General features: G+C 40.2%; 1 long non-coding RNA gene across 1 annotated transcript; it reads left to right on the forward strand.

Annotated features, from left to right (window-relative positions):
• The first annotated feature begins 2,661 nt into the window (after positions 1 to 2,661).
• On the forward strand, positions 2,662 to 11,714 carry LOC143036415 (uncharacterized). The gene is made up of 3 exons (XR_012967351.1): positions 2,662 to 2,810; positions 5,254 to 5,554; positions 9,031 to 11,714. It is a non-coding gene; the product is annotated as an uncharacterized LOC143036415 (long non-coding RNA).
• The last annotated feature ends 377 nt before the right edge of the window (positions 11,715 to 12,091 follow it).

The following is a 12,091-nucleotide window of genomic DNA, read 5'->3' on the forward strand; positions in this document are numbered from 1 at the left end:
TTCAACTTCCTTCTTTCGCACACTTTCCCAAATTTTGTTGCTAACTTCCTCAATCCCTCCTCTGATCCTACTACAAGTGCAGTGTTGTCAGTAAACAACTGGCATATCTCTCACTTCTCTCCATTTTCTTTAACCATCTCCAATCCCTGACCAACTACCCTTGGTATTTACCTCTTGCACCAGCTACAGCTAGAAAATAAATATAATTAAGGCACTGACACTGTCAGCCTCATATACTTGCACCTCATGATACCTATGTAGGCATCGTCGTACTGATGAGGTTAAAAAGTGTAATGAGAAGTAGATGTTTGGGAAGGGATGCTAAGAACAGATTGTATTTACCTAGTTGTATAAAGGGGCGATTGTGCCAACAGTACTGTATGGGGCAGAAACATGGAACATAAGAGAGGAAGAGTTTAAATGTGTTTGAGATGAAATGTCTGAGAGGTATGTAATTCTATTTGGCATTGAATCAATATACATGAAGTGTAAAGAAAAGAACACATACTGTACCTCGAAAAAACAATTACAAATGCCGAGGATACCACAAAAAATGAATGTAAGCTTATTTCCATTGTGGTCCTCAATAGACTGATTTTCTACTCTAAGTTATGTAGACAACATATATAGGGGTTAAGGGGACCAGAGACAGTCATGAGTAATACCAATCGGGAGGGGTTACTAGGCTGGATAGAGTGAGAAATGAGGCGAGGAGAGTGGGGGTGGAAAAGGAGTTGGGAGACTGGGTTGATGAAACAGTACTGGGATGGTTTGGACACATGGAAAGAATGAGTGAAGAAAGATTAGTAAAGGAGGTGTGGAAGGCAAAAGTGGCTCAAGTGAACATGAGATTGATGGATGGGGTGAAAGGGGCCTTGTGCATGAGAGGGATGTCTGTTGAGCAAGGGAGAAGGCAGGATATAAGGGAATGGAGAAATGCTGTGTATACCGGTAGATGATAATGATGCACTGGAGTGGGTGGTGTTAGGAAGTGGTTCAATGTGAATGATATATTGATGCAGTCCAAAGGGATTTATCCCCATCTTCAATTTTTCTGTAAGAGGGAACAGATGGGGGTCTCCAAATAAGTAAACCGGCCTTGTTGTGTCTTCTTGCACTGCTTCTGACTCAGGGCAGTGGGTAGGATAGAAGGATGATATGCAATCCATGAGAAGCCAAGATGAGAGGGAGGAAAGTGTAGTGGAATGGGTAGTAATAAAACGAGTGGGAGTGGGTTTATGCCTTTTGTCACATCCCTGGTTAAAGGGGAAGCCCTTGGTAATAGACATATATATGCATTTGACTACTTGGATGAGGAAATGATTTAAAAATAGTTACACTAATAAGACCAAAACTGGAGTACACAGCAACACTATGGCTGTTCAATTTATACATGGATGGGGTGGTGCGAGAGGAAAATGCAAGGGTGGTGGGTCAGGGACTGGAGATGGTTACAGAAAATGCAGGAAAGTGGGAGATAAGCCAGTTGTTGTTTTAGGATGACACTGCACTTAATGATGACTATAGACCCGTTGAACATCAAGACTTAATATTTACGTATATACAACACATGTGCATGTGTCTACTCATGTAGACATTGGTGAGATACGAAATATGCCGGCTTTCCCACGATCTTTCTCATGTGAGTGTCTTGCTTGCAACCGCCAGCACGGTGTACGAAAACTGTCAAATTTAGTACTGCTACCTTTATATACGTATTTATTTCTTCTTTTGCTTTGTCAACGTGATTCATTCAATGTATAAGGATTTATGTATATTATCTTATGGACCTATCTTGTCAATCTTAGGACCTGATTAACGTAATATTTGGGAAATTGCAATTTTTCTTGGGTTTCGTATTCAGCCCGCAATAGTGTGGGAAGTCAAGTTGGTCACCTGTACGACGCGCATATTGACTAAAACTGCATGGGATAATAGATTTTGGCAACAGCGTTCCAGCTTCCTTTTACATATGTATTAATGTATAGACATTGATATAAAAACTTCAAGTTTCTTCTTGTAACTAAAATTGACAAGGTAACTTTATTATATGTTATTTGTATGCCTATTTTTGTAAAGAATATGTCCATGGATATATTCTAAATCCTACTGGAATGTTCATTGCCTCTGGCGACATTTGGCAGCTCTTTCACTGGCTCGCGGGAAAGTATATATATTAGTCGTGTAACTGTCTTCATGGACTCAGTTCCTTTTCACGGAGTCCCTGCTATATCCCTCGTTTTCATTTTCTGGCCTTATACTTAAAAGTTTCCCCTTTGCCGGACTTAGAATTCTTTTACATGTCGTTGAATTTCTCGACTTTATATTTACGTAAGCCTTTTGTAGGACTTGGTATTCTTTTTTTGCCAGCCGATATATTTCTCGACTTTGTATATTTACAAATGTCTTTGTAGGACTGTATTCTTTGTAAGTCAATATATTTCTCAACTTTGTATATTTACATATGTCTTTGCGCCTTAAGCCGTTTATTTTCTACATGTCTCATTGACTTGTTCTTATATATTTTGTTTTGGCAAATCTTTTGGTTTTGTGAACATTTCTATGTATGAAATTTGTATAACTTTGTTCTCGCTTGGCGACCTCTATCTTTCGATCGTGTTTATCTATTTATTTATTTATTATACAGGGAATACTTTTTGAGAAGGAAATAATTAATCTTTTACTAGAACTCAAGAGTTTTTTGAACCTGGCTCTTCCTCCCTAGTCGTCACAGGGAGAAGAGAAAAAAGTGGTGACCTTGCCAGGATCGAAGAACAGAAGGAAGCCAACGGATTCAACCCTCAATTCTGGTAAGATGGAGTTTAATCTCCGAGATTTCTTTTAGTCCCGAGACATTAGGGTTCTGTTAAGTGCAGATGTTTCTCAGTTGCTGGAGATAGGAGATAGCCTAGAGTTGGATTTAAGTGGATATAGTGATAAGGCAGATTTACTTAGAGTAGTGGTATCCCAGTTAATTGAGAGGAATTTGTTACCCCCAGAAGCTATTCTATATACCCATCCCCCTAGATCAGAGGAATCAGAACTGAGGTTAAGGCTTAGGGAAATGGAATTCCAAAGTGAAGAGCGTAGGCTCAGAATGGAGTTAGAGATGAAAGCTAAGGTTGGCTGAAATTGAATTAAGTAGAGCAGGGTTGAGTTCTGGAAATAGTTCTTTCTCGCCTAGAAATTTTGATGACACTAGATACATTAAATTAGTTCCCCATTTTTCGGAGAAAGAGCTGGAGACTTTCTTTGCAATTTGAAAAAAATTGCAACTCAACTCAAAATCCCACGAAAATATTGGACTATGTTAATGCAGTCTCGGTTCATAGGAAAGGCCCAACAGATATATTATTCTCTTCCACTGAGTGAAAACTCGTACAAAAGTGTTAAAATTCGGGTCCTAAAGGTGTATGAGTTAGCCCCAGAGGCATATAGGTTAAAATACCGAAACTTTAAGAAATTACCTCAAGTAACTTTTGTAGAGCTTGTGGCAATGCAAGAACGCCTCCTAGATAAATGGTGTTCGGCTAGTGAGGTTGATTCTGTAGAGAAATTTCGAGAGGTAATCTTAGTGGAACAGTTTAAATCCCAACAAGACTCAGATCTTAGGGTTTATCTAGAAGCATAGAAACAGAACAGTTTATCTAAAGCTGCTATATTAGCAGAAGAATATGCCTTCTCACTCCAAGAATTACAAAACAGCAGAAATAGACAACCTTAAGAGGACTACTTATAACACAAGTACTAAGAGTACACCCACTCAGAGTTCAAAACCCGAAATTCCTCACACTAACCCTTACAAGTCCTACCAAAAACTACCAGGACAGACATTGCACTTGGTGTAACAGACACGGACATACAGTCTCTACCTGTTTCAAGAAACAAGGTAAATCCATGCAGCCTAACCAAAGGACTACATTGACTCATAATAGTGTATCTGATAGTCTGACCCAAGTAAAACCCGCTAGTCCTCTCAAAGCTACGCCATTAGAACTAACTTCCAAACTTCCAGTTTTGTCTAGTAATGCTAGCCCCACATGTGGTTATAAGAATGTCGTAGATCCATGTTTCCTCCCATTCATTTCTACAGGAACAATATCCACGACAGAACATACTTCTATACAAGTGTTAATTCTTAGAGATACATCAGCCAAAGTCTCATGCTGGCTCTCCTATGGAGGGAATGGGGTGTACTCCTATATGGAATCGGTGAAACCCGTAAATGTCCTTTGCATAAGATATATCTAACATCCGATTTAGTCACAGGTCCTGTTGAAGTAGCGGTAATAGACTCGTTGCCAGTTCCAGGGATCCAGCTACTTTTAGCTAACGACCTTGCAGGTAGTAAAGTAACCTTGCCCATTGTTACAGAAACCCCTAACCTTGTTCTAGATCCCCCTCTTGAAGACCTTGATCTTTATCCTGCCTGTGCAGTAACTCGGTCTCAGAGTAGAAAGGTAGATGAAGAAGACTCCTTCAATTTAGCATGCTTATTTTCCTCAGAGCCAGAGACATTAACCAGTACAGATCCTCTCCCCTTAACTAGAGAAAATTTATTAAAGCTCAAGAACGATGAGACTCTTGTCCCGCTTTTAAAAAGGCTGCCACTGAGGCAGAAGCTAATGACATTGACAGAGGTCATTATATTCGTTAAGGTGTGTTAATGCGTAAATTCCGCCCAGCAGCTACCCCAGCTAACCAAACCTGGGAAAAAATACACCAAATTGTTGTTCCCACTTCTTACAGAGAGAAAGTCTTAGATTTGGCCCACTCTCCCGCTTTATCAGGACACCTAGGTGTCAGGAAGACCCTAAAAAGAGTAAATGCTCATTTTCATTGGCCTTCATTAGTCAAAGATGTCACTGAGTATTGTTGTGCTTGGCCCAGATGCCAGTTGATAGGAAAAAGTAACAAACCTATTCCTGTAGCTCCTTTACACCCCATTCCCGCCATAGGAGAGCCCTTTCCAAATTTTTTATAGATGTTGTGGGACCCCTTCCTCCATCTAAGAAAGGCTTCAAATATATTCTCACCATTATGTGTTTAGCAACCAGGTTTCCCGAGGCTATTCCCCTCAAAGATACCAAAGCAAAAAGAGTAATCAAATCACTGTTGAAGTATTTTACATTAGTTGGTTTTCCTGATGTGATCCAAAGTGATCAAGGAAGCAATTTCCTTTCTAAAACTTTTAAGTATACTTTATATGAACTGGGTGTCATTCAAACCACCTCCTCACCTTATCATCCCCAGTTTCAGGGCGCCTTGGAAAGATTCCACAACACCTTGAAAAGTATGATCTGCAAGTTTCTACAAGAACAGAAGAAGGGTTGGGAAGAAGGCCTCCCCTTCCTTTTGTTTGCTGCTAGAACTGCTGTTCAAGACAGCTAATCTTTCTTTTCGGACATGAAGTTCATGGTCCTCTCAAGATGGTAAAAGAGAAGAGGATGGAAGAAGTCAAGTTCTGTCACTTCAATATCTCTCTCAAATTCAAGAAAGACAACTGCCTGGAAGATTGCCAGAGAGAATCTGGAAAATTCTCAAAGTAATGAAGGTAAAGTATGATCGCAAAGCTAAACCACGTAGTTTTACTCCAGGAAACCAAGTACTGGTCTACCTCCCAGTACCAGGTGAGCCCCTTATGGCCAATTACCAAGGGCCTTATACTATTTTAGACAAGGCCAGTAGTTTAAACTACATTATTCAAACTCCAGAGGAAAAAAAAAAAAAAAAAAGAGGTTAGTCCCTATCAATGCTCTTAAACCCTTCTACCACAAAGTACCCATTGCCAACTATGCTACTGTTCCAATCATCATCACCACCAAAACAAGATGCACCCCAGTTGGCCACAGACACACATACACCAATTACAAGAGAGCTAACTGGGAAGCTTTTACTAAAGAGACAGAACAATATTTTGAAACACTTAACAGTACACCAATCACAAACATAAACAATGCTGTGCACACTTTTAATACAATCATACAAAACGCAGACAAAAGATACATCCCTAGAGGCAACAGAAAATCACACAACCCCAACTTCACACCAGAAATCCAAGACCTCATCAGACAACGTGACACACTTAAACACGATACCCCCACACCTATCCCTCAAAACATAGCAGACCAAATACAAACACTAAACACTGTGATTGCTAATAAAATACATGAACAAAAACACAAAATTGGCAAAACTTTATCAATGCACTTGATCACAAAACAAACACCAGCAAATTGTACAAAACACTCAACAGCATCACACTATCCAACAGTAACACTACACACACTCATGCAGCAATAATCACAACAGATAATCTACCCTCAAACAGACAACAAGCAAACGCACTCATACGTCATTTTGCACAGACAAGCCATCTCACTTCTCACCCTGACGACCGACGCACCATTCGACGTAAGAAAGACCTCCCCACAGACTCAGACTATACACCCTTCATAGACAGTCAGACAAAACTCATAATACATAATCTCAAGCACTCATCTGCCTGTGGCCATGATAACATAAGCAACATCCACCTAAAACACATTGGACCACAAGGTATACACGCACTCACAAACATTGCAAACTACAGCTATTCACACAACACTATACCTGACATCTGGAGGCATGGTAAAATAATCACCATTCCAAAACCGAACAAAGACCCAACAATCCCAACATCGCACCGCCCAATCACACTTCTCTGCACCCCCTCTAAAGTCATTGAATGCCTAATACTTAAACTTGTCACACCACATATTCCCCTTGCTGACTCACAACACGGTTTTAGGCCACTACACTCCACAAACACTCTTCTGATAAACCTCACACAAAGAATTTTAGATGGCATCAATTCAGATAGGCCTCACCACAGAACACTTCTCATAACATTAGACATTAGTAAAGCTTTTGATGCTATCCCCCGCCACAACCTAACAAATAAAATATATAACACAGACATGCACAATAACACCAAAAGATGGCTGGCCAATTATCTGGCAGGTAGGAATGCTTACGTGTCATATAATGGCCAATCATCGCACATCAGAAACATTAAGAATGGAGTACCACAGGGCTCAGTTCTATCCCCCACACTCTTTAATCTATACATGCATGACTTACCCACACCAGACACCTCAGAAATACAAATCTCTTCCTACGCAGATGACATAACAATCACATGCACACATCGTAACACAGACAAAGCTGCAGAAATAATCCAGCCATACCTTGATACACTCAACACATGGTTCATCACAAACAGACTCAAAATAGCTCCAACCAAATCTACAGCAACACTTCTCACCAACTGGACAATAGAACACAAATACATACCTCATCTCTACATCAACAACACTAATACCACACACAAACACACCGAAAATTCTTGGTGTAACATACGATACATCCATGTCTTTCAAATAACACATCACAAACATAAAAAACAAATGCACACCTAGACTTAACGCACTTAAGTCAATCACTGGAACAACATTTGGACAAAACAAAGAAACTAATATAACAATATACAAACAATGCGTACGCTCAGTGTTGAATTATGCGAGTCCTGCATGGGCTCCAAATCTCAGTGAGACACACCACAACACCCTTCAAATTATACAAAACAAAGCCCTAAAAACAATTACAGGCTGCACAAATACAACACCAACAGACCATTTACACCATGAAACAAAAGTCCTCAAAGTCAAGGACCACCTCGACATGAGAGGCACACAAACACTTGCCGCAGCCACCACAAACACATCACACCCGCTACACTACATAGCAGAACACCCACACACACCAAGAAACATTAAAACAACACCCAAAGACCTTTATTACGCACAAATACTCTCTTCTCTTCCTCCACAACCACCAAATACCAGCCTCCGGAAACATATTCATAATCATATCACACACCGCTCCATTAACACACTGAAAGACAACACACTGCTGCATGCCAGACCCCCTGATATCCACCCTTCTGAATCCTCTCTCCCACGAAAGGACCGAGTCCACTTGGCCAGACTGCGGTGTGGCCACCACCCAGCACTTCTAAGCTACCAGAAGAGGCTGGATGACCGCATTGTGAACAGCTGCCCAAGATATAACACTTCACCCCATACCATACAACAAATAATGGAAGACTGCATTATACACAATCATGCACGCAAACAACACAACATACACTCTATAAAGGATTTGTGGGAAAACCCAGTTTCGGCTGTAGCATTCCTTGGGGAGACGGGACTGCTCGGACAGACAGTCTAGGGAACGACAACAACAACAACTATGCTACTGTTGGTGTAGAAGAGACGAGAGATTTTTCCCTCAGCCAGAACTGCCTCTTCAAAACTTTAAGATATTAGAGGACCTCGACTCTAAGGTAAACCATTTAGAACCTTATCAGCAATGTACATTGAAGGAACTATTTCTCAAGTTCCCTTCCCTATTCACTGATAATCCAAGACAAACGGACAGTTAAACATGAAATTAATATGATCTCGGAGCCTAATAAACTGCCCCCATATCGGTTAAACCCGACGAAGAGAGAGTGCCTACGTAAAGAGGTAAATTCTTTGATTAATCAAGGTATTATAGAACCATCACAAAATCCTTGGAGTTCACCATGTATTTTGATTCCCAAGTCTAACAATACTTTCAGGCTGGTAGTTGATTACCGAAAGGTAAATGAGAAAACTAAGGCTGATGCTTACCCCTTACCTCGGATTGAGGACATCACAGATAACTTAGGGACAGCTAACTACCTAACCAATTTGGACTTCTTACATGGGTTCTACCAAAGAAACCTCCACCCTGATGCGAAGGAAATTACAGCCTTCGTGACCCCTGACGGCTTATACCATTTCAATGTAATGCCATTTGGCTTAAGAAACTTGCTTGCAACCTATCAATGTTTGATAAACACTCTTGTTACAGGTTTGCCAGGAGTAAGGAGTTACATGATATAATCATCTACAGTAACTCGTGGGAGGAGCATTTAACCCAACTTTATACTTTCCTCAACAGAGCTGATCAAGCTCGCCTCACCTTGAACTTTGCCAAGAGTGAGTTTGGACAAGCCTAGGTGGCTTATATGGGACATGCAGTCAGCAACTCCATGATTCGCCCCCTTGACCTCAAAGTTAAGGCCATAACCGACCTACCTAGACCCACTAACTGCAGGGAAGTAAGAAGAATATTAGGTATGTTTGTTATTATCGACATTATTGCAAAAATTTTGCAGAGACAGCAGAGCCCCTGACCAATCTTCTGAGGAAGGACCAACGGTTCCAGTGGACCCTGACATGCGATCAGGCCTTCGCGCATCTAAAATCCTTATTAAAGCATAGTCCAGTGCTGATAACCCCAGGCTATACTCTCCCCTTTTATCTCTATACAGATGCCAGCGAAGTAGGGATAAGTGATGTTCTACTGCAAGAGCGTCACGGGAACAAATGTGCAGTGGCGTACTTCAGCTGGATGCTGAAACTGGTGCAGCGCCATTACTCCACTATCGAGAAAGAATGCCTGGCCCTCATAGAAGCGTTCTGGCACTTCGAACCCATCATCGGAGGTCACTTCGAGATACATCTCCACACGGACCATAATCCACTGGTGTATCTCCATCGCATGGCAAATTCGAACCAGAGACTTACCTGGTGGAGCCTAGAACTTCAGTCATACCCTATCTCCTTCCATCACATGAAGGAAGCTAAGTAATATCATAGCTGACACTCTCCCATTGTGTGTCTCTAGAGGGAGGAGTTACGACTATAGACCCGTCGAACATCAAGACTTAATATTTACGTATATATTACACATGTGCACGTGTGTACTCATGTAGACATTGGCGAGATTCAAATTATGCCGGCTTTCCCACAATCTTTCTCACTTGCAACCGCCAGCAGTCTATGAAAACTGTCAAATTTAGGACTGCTACCTTTATATACGTATCTATTTCTTCTTTTGCTTTGTCAACGTGATTCATTCAATGTATAAGGATTTATGTATGTGTATTACCTTATGGACCTATCTTGTCAATCTTAGGACCTGATTAACATAATATTTGGGAAATTGCAATTTTTCTTGGGTTTCGTATTCAGCCCGCAATAGTGTGGGAAGTCAAGTTGGTCACCTGTACGACGAGCATGTTGACTAAAATTGCGTGGGATCGTAGATTTTGGCAACAGCGTTTCAGCTTCCTTTTCCGTATGTATTAATATATAGACATGATATAAAAACTTCAAGTTTCTTCTTGTAACTAAAATTGACAAGGTAACTTTATTATATGTTATTTGTATGCCTATTTTTTGTAAAGAATATGTCCATGGATATATTCTAAATCCTTTATGTTCATTGCCTCTGGCGTCATTTGGCAACTCTTTCATTGGCTCGCAGGAAAGTATATTAGTCGTGTAACTGTCTTCATGGACTCGGTTCCTTTTCATGGAGTCCCTGCTATATCCCCCTTTTTCATTTTCTGGCCTTATACTTAAAATTTTCCCCTTTGCTGGACTTAGAATTCGTTTGCATGTCATTGAGTTTCTTGACTTTGTATATTTACGTCAGCCTTTTGTAGGACTTAGTATTCTTTTTTTGCTAGTTGATATATTTCTCGACTTTGTATATTTATGCATGTCTGCGACTTTAGCAGTTTATTTTCTACAGGTCTCATTGACTCGTTCTTATATATTTTGATTTGGCAAATCTTTTGGTATTGTGAACATTCCTACTTATGAAATTTGTATAACTTTGTGCTCGCTAGGCGACCTCTATCTTTCGATTGTGTTTATTTATTTATATATTTTTTTTGAGAAGGAAATAATTTATCTTTTATTAGAACTAGTTTTTTTAACCTGGATCTTCCTCCCTAGTCGTCACAACTTGTAGCAGGATCAGAGGAGAGATTGAGGAAGTTAGTAACAGAGTTTGGGGAAGTGTGTGAAAGAAGGAAGTTGAAGACAAATGTAGGTAAAAGTAGGGTAATGAGATATACAAGGGGTGAAAGTGGCAGCAGACTGGAAGTGAGTATTAAGGGGAATGACTGGAGGAAGTGGATAGTTTTAGATACTTGGGTGCAAATGCGGCAAGAAAGGGAGATGTGGGGAGAGAAGTGAGTAAATGCCTTGGTGGATTAAAAAGTGTAATGAGAAATAGACATTTGGGAATGGATGCTAAGAGGAGATTGTATGAAGGAGTAATTGTGCCAACAGCACTATATGGGGCAGAAACATGGAACATAAGAGAGGAAGAGAGGAGTTTGAATGTGTTTGATATGAGGTGCCTGAGAATTATGATAGTGGTTACTTGGTTAGAGTGAGAAATGAGGTGAGGAGGAGAATGGGGATGGAAAGGGAGTTGGGAGATAGGGTTGATGAAAGAGTATTGGCATGGTTTGGACATATGGAAAGAATGAGTGAAGAATGACTAGTAAAAGGTGTAGAAGGCAGATGTGAAAGGAGTGACATTAGGGGGCGGCCTAGGATGAGATAGATGGATGGGGTAAAAGGGACTTTGGGGAAGAGAGGAATGTCTGTTGAGGAAGGACGGGAGAGGACAGAAGATAGGAGTAAATGGAGAATGGTTGGATTTACCTAGTTGTATTATATGGGAAGGGAGCTATGCTTGTGGTGACCCATCTTTGTATCTCTCAGCATCAGGTTTTTTCTTAAAATCTTGAATAGTGTTTGCACACACTGTTTCTTTGTACAATTTGTTCCAAATATCTATCACTCTGTGGGAAGCTATTTTTTTTTTTTTTTTTTTAGATCTATCTTTTTTTTTTTTTCGTGTCTTGTTTTTCCATTGTCCCATTTCAATAAGTCATTCTTATCTAAGATTTCCATTCTCTTCATAATTTTATAGATAGTAAGTCTCCTCTTTCCCTTCTTTATTCCAGAGTTGGTAATTCTAATTTGGATATATGTCATTTTGGAAAGAGTTGGTGCCAGTTTTGTTGTTGCTCTTTGTATTCTAACTTCTTTATATTCTTTTTGGTACTGGGTGTCCATAGTGTTGCTGCGTACTCTAGTTTTTGTCTTATTAGTGTAGTTAATTCTTTTTTATCATTTCCTCATCCAGATAAGCA

This window comes from Oratosquilla oratoria, chromosome 20, assembly GCF_046742065.1.
Source record: "Oratosquilla oratoria isolate Oo_2021 chromosome 20, ASM4674206v1, whole genome shotgun sequence".
NCBI classification, from domain to species: domain Eukaryota; kingdom Metazoa; phylum Arthropoda; class Malacostraca; order Stomatopoda; family Squillidae; genus Oratosquilla; species Oratosquilla oratoria.